This window comes from Hyperolius riggenbachi, chromosome 1, assembly GCF_040937935.1.
Source record: "Hyperolius riggenbachi isolate aHypRig1 chromosome 1, aHypRig1.pri, whole genome shotgun sequence".
Lineage (NCBI taxonomy): Eukaryota > Metazoa > Chordata > Amphibia > Anura > Hyperoliidae > Hyperolius > Hyperolius riggenbachi.
The window spans coordinates 265,474,312-265,489,307 of NC_090646.1; the positions used below are offsets into that span (position 1 = coordinate 265,474,312).

Below are 14,996 nucleotides of genomic sequence, written 5' to 3' on the forward strand. Positions count from 1 at the left end.
AGTTTCGGGCCCCTAGGCCGAAGAGGTCATAGCCTAGGGTCACAAAAACCTGTTTATTTGGGCTATTTCAATGGTAGTGATGGTGACGTACATAAATCTCAGCCATGGCCGTTAGCAACGTCTGAATTTCACGAAATGTCTCATGCAGGTAGAAGACATATTGTTAGACGTGGATTCCAAAGATGGGGTCCCTACATCTCTGCAAACCAGAGTTACAGGGGTCCAAAATTGGTAAAATCCCCCATAGACTTTCATTACCTCCCTATATCACTTTCCAAAATCTCACATCTTTTCAAAGGGCAATGGCTCAGCAGTACCAAATTTTCTAGCATTGTAGGGACCCTTAGGGGGAACATGACTGGTGAGTTTCAGGCCCCTAGGCCAAAGAGGTCATAGCCTAGGGTCACAAAAACCTGTTTATTTGGGCTATTTCAATGGTAGTGATGGTGACGTACATAAATCTCAGCCATGGCCGTTAGCAACGTCTGAATTTCACGAAATGTCTCATGCAGGTAGAAGGCATATTGTTAGACTTGGATTCCAAAGATGGGGTCCCTACATCTCTGCAAACCAGAGTTACAGGGGTCCAAAATTGGTAAAATCCCCCATAGACTTTCCAAAATCTCACATCTTTTCAAAGGGCAATGGCTCAGCAGTACCAAATTTTCTAGCATTGTAGGGACCCTTAGGGGGATCATGACTGGTGATCCCCCATGACTATGGGGGATTTTACCAATTTTGGACCCCTGTAACTCTGGTTTGCAGAGATGTAGGGACCCCATCTTTGGAATCCAAGTCTAACAATATGTCTTCTACCTGCATGAGACATTTCGTGAAATTCAGACGTTGCTAACGGCCATGGCTGAGATTTATGTACGTCACCATCACTACCATTGAAATAGCCCAAATAAACAGGTTTTTGTGACCCTAGGCTATGACCTCTTCGGCCTAGGGGCCCGAAACTCACCAGTCATGTTCCCCCTAAGGGTCCCTACAATGCTAGAAAATTTGCCACTGCTGATCAATTGCCCTTTGAAAAGATGTGAGATTTTGGAACTGTAAATAGGAGGCCCAATGAAAGCCTATGGGGGATTTTACCAATTTTGGACCCCTGTAACTCTGGTTTGCAGAGATGTAGGGACCCCATCTTTGGAATCCAAGTCTAACAATATGTCTTCTACCTGCATGAGACATTTCGTGAAATTCAGACGTTGCTAACGGCCATGGCTGAGATTTATGTACGTCACCATCACTACCATTGAAATTGCCCAAATAAACAGGTTTTTGTGACCCTAGGCTATGACCTCTTCGGCCTAGGACTGCATTGAACGCGACCCACGCATTGTGCGCATTCTGGACAACACCAATTACTGGGTTTATACCCTTCTGGATCCACGGTACAAACACAATGTTCCAAAACTGCTTGAAGAAAGAGTCCGACAGGTCAAAATGGAAGAATACCAGCAGGCCCTTGTGGAGACTTTAAAGAGGAGATTGACATCCTCCCCCTCCTCTAGCCAGTTGTACGCCGACAGACTGACTTCCGCAAACCCAGGACGACCAGTAGGGCAGCAAACAACACAAGCCGCAGCTAGTGCCCAAAAGGGAATGGTATCGGCAGTGTCCATGCAGCAGCACACAGAACAGCAAGCGTGCAGATCCACCTCCAACACCGATCGCCTGGAGAAGATGGTCAAGGACTACATGTCAGATGGCATAGCTGTGTTGAACAATCCATCTGCACCCTTCAACTATTGGGTATCGAAGCTAGACACCTGGCACAAACTGGCAATGTACGCAATAGAGGTGCTGGCTTGCCCGGCAGCCAGCGTTATGTCGGAACGCTGTTTCAGTGCTGCCGGAGGCATCGTCACAGATCGGCGTATCCGCCTCTCCACAGAAAATGCAGACCGTCTGACTCAAATTAAAATGAATCAATCCTGGATTGGAAACGACTACGCAACACTCCCGGACCCCAACCAAGTAACATGAACAATGAACATGGGTTAGCGTTTCCAGTCCCTGTTTATTGAACCTCTCATCTGTATTACATTTATGACTGCATGGCGACAAAACGCAAATTGCTATCCGCACGCTTCTTGTCCTCATGCAAGGCCTGGGTTGTTGTGTCTCAAAGCGTGGCCTTCTCCTCCTGCGCCACCCTCCTCCTGTTCCATCACATGTGCTGCTGCTGGGTTAGCGTTACCGGTCCCTTTTCCTGGAACCTCTTATATGTATTACATTTATGACTGCATGCCGACAAAAGGCATTTAACCTGTGCAAAGAAAACAGACATTTCCCGCATTTAAAAGACAGTTTTCCCTTTGAAACTTTAAAATCGATTTTCTCAAAAACTATAAGCTCTTTTTGCTAATTTTTTTTTCTTCTTGTACCCACTCCCAAGGTGCACATACCCTGTAAATTTGGGGTATGTAGCATATAAGGAGGCTTTACAAAGCACGAAAGTTCAGGTCCCCATTGACCATTATGTTCGGAGTTCGGCTCGAACACCCGAACATCGCGGCCATGTTCGACCCGAACCCGAACATCTAGATGTTCGCCCAACACTACACGTGACCCGTTCGGCCAATCACAGCGCTAGCCGAACGTTCGGGTAACGTTCGGCCATGCGCTCTTAGTTCGGCCATATGGCCGAACAGTTTGGCCGAACACCATCAGGTGTTCGGCCAAACTCGAACATCACCCGAACAGGGTGATGTTCTGCAGAACCCGAACAGTGGCGAACACTGTTCGCCCAACACTAACCTGAACCAGGCCATCGAGTCTTCAGCATCGTATTTACATTCCTTAAGACAGACTTTGCCAGTATCACTATCTAATATTCATGCACAGACTTCTCAAACAGGCCTCAGCAATGTACAAGTAACTGGCAATGCCTCTATGGGGTCTGATTCTACAATAAGGCTATTGTTATCAAATTGTGTCTGCATAGCAAGCTGCAGCTAAAAATATCAGAAACACACAGTATTATTAAGCTCATCTGTAATTTGAGCTCTACAAACAGCAGTAAAACTCCTTCTGGTGCAATATCATGAAGCGTTTGAATGGCATAATTTGCACATATGACTGGATTAGAAATGTGCTGGAAATGAGAGAGTGTAGGATTACTCGGACTACCATTTTAGCTTCTCAGCAACAACTGCAGTATGACTGGAGGTCTGGGGATGTTGGATGTATATAGCAACATTCAGCTGTCATCATATCCATCTATAAATGGAGAGGGTGGGCAACAAAAATGAATAGTCTGTAGGTAGCTAAGGTGAGAAACTGTGTTCCTTATCCTCTCTGCTGGTAATTGCTGTTCAAACAGCCTAATTTACTATGGCTGGCCACACCCTAAGCATTTATGGAAACAACCAATGCTGCTGAATTTCCGTGGTCTGCACCTTGCACTTTTTATCATGTTAGAGCCTGATCTATTATTGATCTCAACACCGCCATTGCTGGCTTAGTACTGCCCAAATCAGCGGTTGTGTTCCGCGCTTGCCCGTGACCTGCACGCACTCCTGCCAGCCTGATTGCTAAGATAACAGCCCGTAATGATCAAAAACTCATTTAATAAAGCAACCAAACATTGATCTAGAGCAGCGTTACTCAACATTTTATTGGTATGTACCACTTTTAAAAGCATGTGCTCACCAAGTGCCCCTTGGTAAGGTAAAGATTATCTCAAGTACTTCTTGACACACATATATTTAATAGTAGTACATGGTTATTGTTTCTAAAACATTTCCAAGTATTGACTGTTGTTTTTAAAGGACATCCAAGACGACAAAGTGATATAAAGCTTTACTTACCTGGGGCTCCTTCCAGCTCCTAGAAGTTTGTGTGTTTCTCACCACAGGTCCGGTGTCCTTCAGAGTCCCGCTGCCAGACAAGTAGTGGATCACCATCCTGTGGGGTTGGCGGCTTCTGGGCATGCACAGGCATCACTCACAATCGTGCTCCTGCTGGCAGGAGCATTCTGCACATCAATAGCACTGCACAGGCGCAGAACGCTTCCGGCAGCGGGAGCACGACCACAAGCAGCGCATGTACGCACTCACATGTGCACAGAAACTGCCAACTCGGGGATAGACTACGGGGCTGACAGCAGCGCCCTCCTGAAAGACAGCGGACCTGCGACTAGGGACACACAGACTTCTAGGGGCTGGAAGAAGCCCCAGGTAAGTAAAGCTTGACCATTTCATCACCTCAAATTTCCGTTAATAAGCTAAAATGGCATGGAAGCAATAAAACGTGTAGCTGAACTTTACAGCTGTGGTCGTTTCAGATTTGAACACCTGAGGCACATGCCCTTGAACTTCTGATATGTGTCAGGTATACGACAACAACCTCCAAAGTCATACCTCTAAAATATGCACACTGGTGCCAGCAGAATCTAAAGGGGAAAACATGGAATTATCTGCTCCTGAAGCAAACATTTCTGTGACAATAAAACATCAGCAAGGCTGTATATTGTACAGCCATGTCACCTCAGCAGTGCAGGCTGCTGCCACAATAACCCTCAATGAGCCCCAGCGAGTCCACTCCAGCATATGCCACCCCTCGTCTAGCCCAATAAAACACTTTTTCTTGCCCCCAGATGATGTCATTTTGTGGTCTCTGCTCCAATACTGAGGCAAGGCTCCATAATCTAGATAGGTGATCAGTGTCCCGCTACAAGATCATTTTAAGAAGGCAGAGTCAACTTGTCCAATAGAATGCAATTTATCTCCCTATAGAAACACGTGACAGGACTGTATTTTACTACATTTACTATTTCTGTGTAGCTTCTCACTCACAGGAAGAGCAACATTACTGGACAGGTTTGTGAAATGCCAGGGGTCAAGTTGATGTACTGCAGATTCAGTAAGCACTGAGCCATTCAACTCAACATACTCTTTTATGTCTGGTAAGTTGAGGCTGATGTCAGAAACATGTGCCATGCACATCTTTTCACACAGATGTGTACAAGGCCTGAATGTAAAAAGGGTAAATTATTTTCAAAATGTTTCATCATTGTAAATAAATATGTGATTTAGCTTCAAAGTCTAGTTGTAAATCTTTAATAATATTAAAAATATCTACATTGAATGGGCAGAAGAAATAGTGGTCATTGCTCTCAGGTGCCATATTGGTGGTGGATAGGAATAAAGATTTTCCATTTCACCCATATTTTCTTTACTATTACTGTGCCTTGCTCATAAGTGGATATGTCAATACAAGAGTTTAGCAGAAAGTGGAATGTTTGTGATTTATACATTTTGGATGATTTGACATGACAATATTAGGGACCAAACCATGTACTACCTGTACCTTGTACAGATTGAAAAGTCAACTGGATTCAAGCAGAAAGATACCCCAAGATGAAGGCAACACACCACGTAAAAAAAAAAAAAAAACAAGAAGCAATTGACTGGTGCAGAAGTCTCAGATTTCTGGCATCATATACTATCCCAGGCTCAAAGCTGATTTGCTACTGCAGCAAGCATAAACTCCTGGCAAAAGCACAACAATATAAATATTTGGTCACAAATTTCAGGTAAGCCAGTCATTAGTCAATAGCTGATTGCACCTCTTCAATAGTTTTTGACTATATGAGAAGAAATCTGTATGTATTTCAGCTGCCTCAGACCCATGCATTGCCTGAACCCCTCTGCCTCCACACACACACACACACACACACGCACGCACGCACGCACGCACACACACACACACACACACACACACGCACGCACGCACGCACGCACACACACACACACATATACAAACACAAGAGAGCATACACACACCTGTCATAAGCAATGAGCTAAACAGTGAATTTTCATGCAGCTGTAGATGCTCACAATAGCCACCATAAGCAGAGGGCCGGTTCTAGGCTTTTTGCCACCTGAGGCAAACTTGTGAGAATGCCCCCCCCCCGATAGGTAGCCTGGAGGGGATAGCAACCAGAAAGGGGGAGCAGCAGACACCCCCCCCCCCCCACACCTGGAGCTCCTCTGTCCACGCTCCCCCTCCAGCTATGATCGCTAAATTTAGAGCCGGCAATGGTGAGGCGGGTCCTGACCCCCTCTTCTTACCGCTGTGCCCGCTGCTCCCTCTTCCTGGCTGCTACCCCCTCCAGCTCGGCGCCTTCCCACCCCCACGGCCAGGCAGGCGCTGTCCCCTCCACACTTCTGCCACCTCACCCCGCCACATGGGCGGCCAGGGGCTGACCATAAGCCAAAAAAGTTTATCAAAATATTGTATTTTCAAGTAAGCATTGCTATAAGATAAAGGCTAAAAGCAAAGATTGCACAATTTTAATCCTTAGACTGGCAGTATGTATTTTTAAAAAGCCACATGCCAGTGCCAGCTACTGTATGTTTGCATTGTGTTCAATAAATGTCTTGCCCAAATCTACATGTGCCATAGTCCACATCAGGCCTTTTTCACAGTGCAACGTTAAAGTCGCACGTTAGAAAATATTTCACCGCAGACTAACGCACAGCAATACTAAGTCTGTGCGACATTCACAGTGCACACGTTGCGTTTGTGTGTAACGTGTAGCGTTATTAGAGAGTGCTGCATGCTGTGCGTTATACACGTTATTAGCTGAGTTGGACTGTTTGCACATGCTCAGTAATGACTTGGAAGCATACTTTTCATTACCTGTATGTTCTACTATATGCGACGATAACGGGGCATTAAGTTGCGTTGTGACTTTTTTGGGGCGTTGCGTTGAAATTTGCGTTGCAACTTTAAGGTTGCATCAAAACGCAACGTCCTACTGTAAAAGAGGCCTTAGTCAGTAGGGATTGTCAGTGAGGTATAAATAAGTTTGAGATGATTGAGAATTTATTATGATACAGAATTGTGATAATTATAATGAAAATCTAAAATGTAAAATGGACTAATTAAATCTTGCAGTGAAAGCATTTGTTTGGTCCATTTTCAAGCTGCATAGATTTGCAGTAACATTTGTATGATTTTTCATCAACTTAGAATTATTTGCATATTTAACCAGTTCTGCCTTTCTGGACGAGCTTTCTCGTCCAGAAAGGCACTGCTGCTTTCAATGCGCGGTGCGCGCGATCGGGCGCACCCGCCGCTAGCCTCCCGATCAGTGAATGGGAATATAATTCCCATTCACTGATCCAACTTCCCCGCAGAAATACCGACGCTTTCTCTCCAGAGAGCCTGGTATTTCTGCCCCCAGGAAACAACTCCTCTGAATTTTGGATCCTGGATGCGAGATCATTCGCATCCAGGACTTTTCTCACTGTAGACTATATAGACTGCACCCACATACATTTTTAATTAAAGAATTTGCTTATTTTACATGTAAAATAAGCAGTTTCCCTCCCACACCAAAAATTACCCACATACATTTCTTATTAAAAACAAAATAAAAAAAATACAATAAAAAAAAAACAACAACATAAATAGTTACCCAAGGGTCTAAACTTTTTAAATATACATGTCAAGAGACATATTATATCATTATTTAAAATGTAATAATTATTTATATTATATTATTTAAAATTATAAGCTTATAAATAGTGATGGACGCAAATTGAAAAAATGCACCTTTATTTCTAAATGAAATATCGGCACCATAAATTGTGATAGGGACATCGTTTAAATGGTGTAATTAACGGGACAGATGGGCAAATAAAATACATGGGTTTTAATTACGGTAGCGTATATTAATTTTAAACTATAATGGCCAAAAACTGAGAAATAATGAATTTTTTTCATTTCTTTCTTAATCTTCCTTTTAAAATGGATTTAGAAAAAAATAATTCTTAGCAAAATGTAGTACCCAAAGAAAGCCTAATTAGTGGCAGAAAAAACAAGATATAGATCAATTCATTGTGATAAGTAGCAATAAAGTTATAGGCGAATGAGTGGGAGGTGAACGTTGCTCGAATGCATGAAATTTTCGGCACTGCGGCACTGAACCAGTTAAAATAAAATGGAAAATTGGCACTGAGCCAAAACTTTGTACTAAACGCCTTTAGGTGTCCATGGCACAGCAATATGGGGAATCAAAAATGCCTAAAATATCTTCAGACTAGTGATGGTCAAGTAGATGCAAATAACTTCGAGTTGATTTATGCAAGTTTATGCAGCTTGAAAATGAACCAATCAAATTTTACCTTAGCAGGATCTGATTGGTTCATTTTCAGGCTGCTTCAGCTCGGGCTCAATTTGCATAAAAATGTGCATACATTTGCATCAACTCAAAGTTAATTGCATCTACTTGACCATCACTACTTCAGACGTCCATAGTGTATGGATGCAAAAACACAGAATCGCCTATAGACATCACTAAGGGCTAATAGTGCATTTCAGGACCTACACATAAAAACTGAAAGAGGGACATCTGAGGAACCAAGAGGGCTTAGAGCGCTGCCACACTAAAATATGAAATACAAGATGAAACTCGGGCCAAAAAGAAAATACTTATCAAACAAGAGGGAAGCCTCTAGATCCTATAGAGGCTTCCCATGGCATCCTCCGGTCGCGCGTTGTCGCTCATGGATCTACCAAAGATTTCAAACTGGGGCTTGTTGGTAATCTGTAGGCCACGCTCCTATTCTAGCATGAGCGCGGCCATACTGCTCCTGTGCGAGTATGCCTGTGCCTGCACAGTATGTTGTGCTTGTGCAGATGCATTATGCCCACGATCCTGCCAGAAGAGGAGCACAGCCCCAATGTTAAGGAGGGTTCTAAGGAGCGCCAGAAGGAGCGAGAATGACCCAGGCAGCCTCTATAGGTTCCAGAGACTTCCCTCTTCTTAGGTTAGTATTTCCTTTTTGACGTGAGCTTCAGCTCGGGCTCACTTTAAACCCTAGCAAATACAGTACTCACTATGACCAAACAGAGTGTTACTCTTCCCAAGTCATAAAGATTACAAACACACGTGTCTTTTTACAACACGTTCGTGAAGCTCATAAAACACCATCATATCCAAAATAGAATTTTAGTTTACATAGCCATGTGCCCATGCCTCATTAGGATACTACCACATTACTAAACTAAAGCTGCAGAGGCAGCAGGTAATGTCATCCAAAAATTCTAATGCATTTTTTACATCTACATCTAGTTTAATGACTGGAGGGGGATAAAGTTTACATTAAAAAATGACACACTTTCCTGCACTAACTCTTGTTTAATTTTTCTAGACTCCGCCTCCTATTCTCTCAGAGTCAGTGCCAAGTAAGTGGCTAATCCAGGAGTACTACTTTAGCCATTACCTCCGTCCACGTGAACACACAATTGGCTGACTAGGTAGTCATGGGTTGTTACCTTACAGTGATGTGAAAAACTATTTGCCCTCTTTCTGATTTCTTATTCTTTTGCATGTTTGTCGCACTTAAATGTTTCTGCTCATCAAAAACCGTTAATTATTAGTCATAATTAAACACAAAATGCAGTTTTAAATGATGGTTTTTATTATTTAGTGAGAAAAAAATCTACATGGCCCTGTGTGAAAAAGTGATTGCCCCCCTTGTTAAAAAATAACTTAACTGTAGTTTATCACACCTGAGTTCAATTTCTGTAGTCACCCCCAGGCCTGATTACTGCCACACCTGTTTCAATCAAGAAATCACTTAAATAGGAGCTATCTGACACAGAGAAGTAGACCAAAAGCACCTCAAAAGCTAGACATCATGCCAAGATCCAAAGGAATTCAGGAACAAATGAGAACAAAAGTAATTGAGATCTATCAGTCTGGTAAAGGTTATAAAGCCATTTCTAAAGCTTTGGGACTCCAGCGAACCACAGTGAGAGCCATTATCCACAAATGGCAATAACATGGAACAGTGATGAACCTTCCCAGGCGTGGCCGGCCGACCAAAATTACCCCAAGAGCGCAGAGAAAACTCATCCGAGAGGCCACAAAAGACCCCAGGACAACATCTAAAGAACTGCAGGCCTCACTTGCCTCAATTAAGGTCAGCGTTCACAACTCCACCATAAGAAAGAGACTGGGCAAAAACGGCCTGCATGGCAGATATCCAAGGTGCAAACCACTTTTAAGCAAAAAGAACATTAAGGCTCGTCTCAATTTTGCTAAAAAACATCTCAATGATTGCCAAGACTTTTGGGAAAATACCTTGTGGACCGACGAGACAAAAGCTGAACTTTGTGGAAGGTGCGTGTCCCGTTACATCTGGCGTAGAAGTAACACAGCATTTCAGCAACAGAACATCATACCAACAGTAAAATATGGTGGTAGTAGTGTGATGGTCTGGGGTTGTTTTGCTGCTTCAGGACCTGGAAGGCTTGCTGTGATAGATGGAACCATGAATTCTACTGTCTACCAAACAAACCTGAAGGAGAATGCCCGGCCATCTCTTCGTCAACTCAAGCTGAAGCGATCTTGGGTGCTGCAGCAGGACAATGACCCAAAACACACCAGCAAATCCACCTCTGAATGGCTGAAGAAAAACAAAATGAAGACTTTGGAGTGGCCTAGTCAAAGTCCTGACCTGAATCCTATTGAGATGTTGTGGCATGACCTTAAAAAGGCGGTTCACGCTAGAAAACCCTCAAATAAAGCTGAATTACAACAATTCTGCAAAGATGAGTGGGCCAAAATTCCTCCAGAGCGCTGTAAAAGACTCGTTGCAAGTTATCGCAAACGCTTGATTGCAGTTATTGCTGCTAAGGGTGGCCCAACCAGTTATTAGGTTCAGGGGGCAATTTCTTTTTCACACAGGGCCATGTAGGTTTTGAGTTTTTTTTCTCACTAAATAATAAAAGCCATCATTTAAAACTGCATTTTGTGTTCAATTATGTTATCTTTGACTAATAGTTAATGGTTTTTGATGAGCAGAAACATTTAAGTGTGACAAACATGCAAAAGAATAAGAAATCAGGAAGGAGGTAAATAGTTTCTCACATCACTGTATGTGCATAATGAAGTTTAGACTTAAGATATGCAAACTCGTTTAAGATGGTCATACACAGAGATTAATTGCACAGTTTATCTGATTAACCAGTCCGGCCTATCTGGACGAACTTCCTCGTCCAGATAGGCACTGCTGCTGCCGCCAGCTGGTGCGCGCGATCGGGCGCGCTCCCGCTGCCCGCCACTAGCCCCCCGATCAGTGAATGGGAATTTAATTCCCATTCACCGATCTAACTTCCCCGCAGAAATACCGACGCTTTCTCTCCAGAGAGTGCGGTATTTCTGCCCCAGGAAACTTCTCCCCAGCATTTTAGTTCCTGGATGCGAGATCGTTCGCATCCAGGACTTTTTTCAATTGTGGCCATCTTGTGGCCAAATAGTAAACTGCACCCACATACATTTTAATTAAAAAAAATATATATTTTACATTTAAAATTAGCAGTTTCCGTCCCACACCAAAAATTACCCACATACACTTTTTTTTATTAAAAATAAAAAATACAATTAAAAAAAAAACAAAAACAACATAAGTAGTTACCCAAGGGTCTGAATTTTTTAAATATGCATGTCAAGAGAATATGTTATTATATTATTTAAAATTATAAGCTTATAAATAGTGATGGACGCAAATTGAAAAAATGCACCTTTATTTCTAAATGAAATATCGGCACCATAAATTGTGATAGGGACATCATTTAAACAGTGTAATAACCGGGACAGATGGGCAAATAAAATACATGAGTTATAATTACGGTAGCGTATATTAATTTCAAACTATAATGGCCAAAAACTGAGAAATAATGATTTTTTTTCATTTCTTTCTTAATCTTCCTGTTAAAATAGATTTAAAAAAAAATAATTCTTAGCAAAATGTACTACCCAAAGAAAGCCTAATTAGTGGCAGAAAAAAACAAGATATAGATCAATTCATTGTGATAAGTAGCAATAAAGTTATAGGCGAATGAATGGGAGGTGAACGTTGCTGAGATGCATGGGGTTTTCGGCACTGCGGTGCTGAACCGGTTAAACTTATATCTGAAAATAGGAACAAAAACAACATTTGTAAAGCATGTTTGTCTATAGGACCCAAACACATTGCATTTCCTCCTGAGAGGGTGGCGTGTGTCACAGAGGAAAAAATACATATCTGCACATGCCAGACTGAACAAGTGGTCTCCAGTAGCCAATAAGCAGCCATGCTGACTGGCTCTTGATCAAAGTGATCATTACGACCACCACAGATCCTAGAAGTTACTAGAGGCAGGCACTAATGGCTCTCACCTCTACTTATCCTCTCAATGATCGTCATTCCCCTCCGCTCAGCATCACACTGCTTCTAGCGTCGGATCCTGGCTTGTTAAAGTCTTTAACCCAGAACATAGAGCAGCAGCAGCACGAGGCTGGATGCCTTCCTGGGCCAAGGGAAGCTGCTCATCACTGGAACTATGGAGGTGATTAATACTGCATATGGGGGGGGGGGGGGGGAGGACCACTAGACACCAGGGAATTTTTTTTACTACTTTTTAATTACTTTTAAGACCACATCATCTACAAAATAAAATGACTAATTATTCTCCCCCATTAACCTTTTCTACATACTTGTTACCTGCGGTTCTTAGCGCTCGCTATGCTACTCTGATAAGCCGTTTTAACTTTGATAAGGTGTGATATCTTTGATAAGGTGTGATATTTGAGTTATCACGGTTTAGTGAATCAAGCCCATGGTGTGCAGAAAATGCACACAAAAAAAACTGACAGATAAGTCTGACCCCGTCCCCTGCCTTAGTTGCATTGCAGAATAAGTCTGCATGTTATCTCACTACCCATACAATTCTATAGGCCTGTTCACACATTGAAACATATTCATTGTAAGGGCTCGTTCACACTAGCTGCGTTATTTAAAATCGCCCACAAATGCTGGTGCAATGAATCTCTGTGAGAAGGTTCACATCAGCGCGGTTTGTGTGCTGTGCGTTCAGCAAAGCGGTGCCTATACCATTTTTGGGGCATTTTAACTATAATGGAAGGTATAGGAAGAGCGATAAATGCTCAAAAACCGCTTTATGAGTTGATTGCGTTTTTAAGAATAAATACATTGTATCTATTCTTTTCCGGGTCAAAGAGTTCACTTCCTGACTTGCGTCAGGGAGTGAATTACAAAACTGCTCTGGAAAAGCGCTTAGAAAAGCGCTTTTACCAGAAAGGCAGCGCGCAGTTTAGCGCCGGGAGGGGGGGAAGTGCACAAAAACACAAAACGCGTGCGTTTGCGATTTTAGGTGTGAATGAGGCCTAACAGATTGGGTTATTCTAACTGCATGCAGGCTTTGTATTAAAGTCTATGGCCAGTCAGCATTGCAGTTCACACACATAATAATGCGTGCGTTATGCAACTGACTATTGTGGATCCAGGGTCCTTCCGCAATGTGTCTGCTGCGTTCCATTGCAATGGACAATATTATCACATCCCAAAGTCACATCATCAATGTTCACATCAGCTTTCCATCGGAGTAACATACAGCAAGTTAAGCCTTTATCAGGAATTGTTTTTACAGTGGCAGTAAAGCATACTTTTAATGTACTTTATGCTTCACTGTATGAGTCGCATCACACTTCTAATGTGCGATGCAACTTTTCACCACCGTTGCAATCTTATTGTAACACAGCAGGTATAGTGTAAGGACCCTAACGCAATGCAAGACCTAAAACCCCAACGCGAAACAATGATTCTGCATTGACTGTAGTGTGGTGCGTTCCGTCAGGATAACGCGCAGCATGCAGTCCATATTACAGGGCAACATGCACATTTACAGTGAGGCATTCTTTCATTTTACTATATGCCTCACTGTATGGTCGCACCACAACGGTAGCTTGCAATGCGACTTGCATCACACCGCATCACAATTTGCACAATGCATGTGGCTTTACATTCAATAAGCACAAATACAGTTTGAAATGATTTATTGTGAATGGATTGCAACCCTGACATCAATATTAAGCTCCAATGTGTGTTTAAGATTTCTGAAGAAAGGTCAAATCCACTTTGTAAAAACCTGCATGTTTTATTACCTACAAATTGCATTATGCCCAGTCTGTGCTAGTTGTGACACTATGAAAGTTACTATCACTAGGCAACATCAATCAAAGAAGAGCTACACAAATGACTTCTGCTACTTCCTTTTTTTGCCAACATGCTATACAATACTCATATTCATTCATACAAAAATAAAAAAATATCACCTGTATAGAACTGGGGAAAACCCAATATAATCACAAATTAATAAAGTAGCAGCTGCAGATCTAACTTGAAATGTGGTTTATAATCCCTCTAGAACGCATCATAGTTTGCCAAAAAACAATAAACAGGAAATGAATGCTAATCCCACGGAAAATATCAATTCACAAAGCATGGTGTGTTATATGTGGGGTGAAAGGACGCAGTGGTTGCGTGCAGTGTGAGCAGTGACAGTTGTAATCAGAGCAGACCTTTAATTAACCCTGTGAGAGCACAGTCCCCAGTCACCCAGACAGATCACCACATTCCACGAGACAGCTGCTACTGATTCTAGGATGGTAGAATAACGGGCTCTGTCAATAATTCTATGGATATACAATGCACTTAGGAACAGAAAGAGGCTCAAATACTGACCTACTACTCCAGTCTATGATCAGATCCCAAATCCAATGAATAAATCCAATATGCGCTCCAGCAATGCACTATCAATCCGCAAGGCAGGGTGAAATCAGATGAGTACGTCCTGTCAGTGTGCTGATAGGTAAATATATTCCTGATAACGTCAGGCTGGCCATGCAGAGGGACTTCTGATACAGCAACTGATGGAGATGAGTCTTGTAAACTCCAGCAATCCTGACAGCACGAGAGCTCAGTAGTTGCAGAAGACACTGTACTACTCGCCAGGCTGCCTATGAAGTTAGATAGGAGTGAGCGTGTGTGAATTGTGTCAGTACTCTGCACAAGTGCACAGTGCAAGAGGCTGGGATAAGGAAGCTGGACAGCCCGCTCTGGTGTCACATTTCACAGGCAACTGGCAGCCGTTTATTTCACAGTCACTCACCCTACTGTATAGATCTC

At 42.7% G+C, this 14,996-nt stretch overlaps 1 protein-coding gene across 2 annotated transcripts in view; it reads right to left on the bottom strand.

The window, feature by feature from the left end:
• The window catches only part of ARHGAP24 (Rho GTPase activating protein 24), a 682,757-nt gene extending 668,014 nt beyond the window's left edge, over positions 1–14,743 (bottom strand). For both annotated transcript variants that reach the window (XM_068233497.1, XM_068233498.1), the window contains exon 1: positions 14,553–14,743. The gene's annotated coding sequence lies outside the window, so the exon portion shown is untranslated. The remainder of the gene's footprint in view (positions 1–14,552) is intronic.
• Between the last annotated feature and the right edge of the window lie 253 nt (positions 14,744–14,996).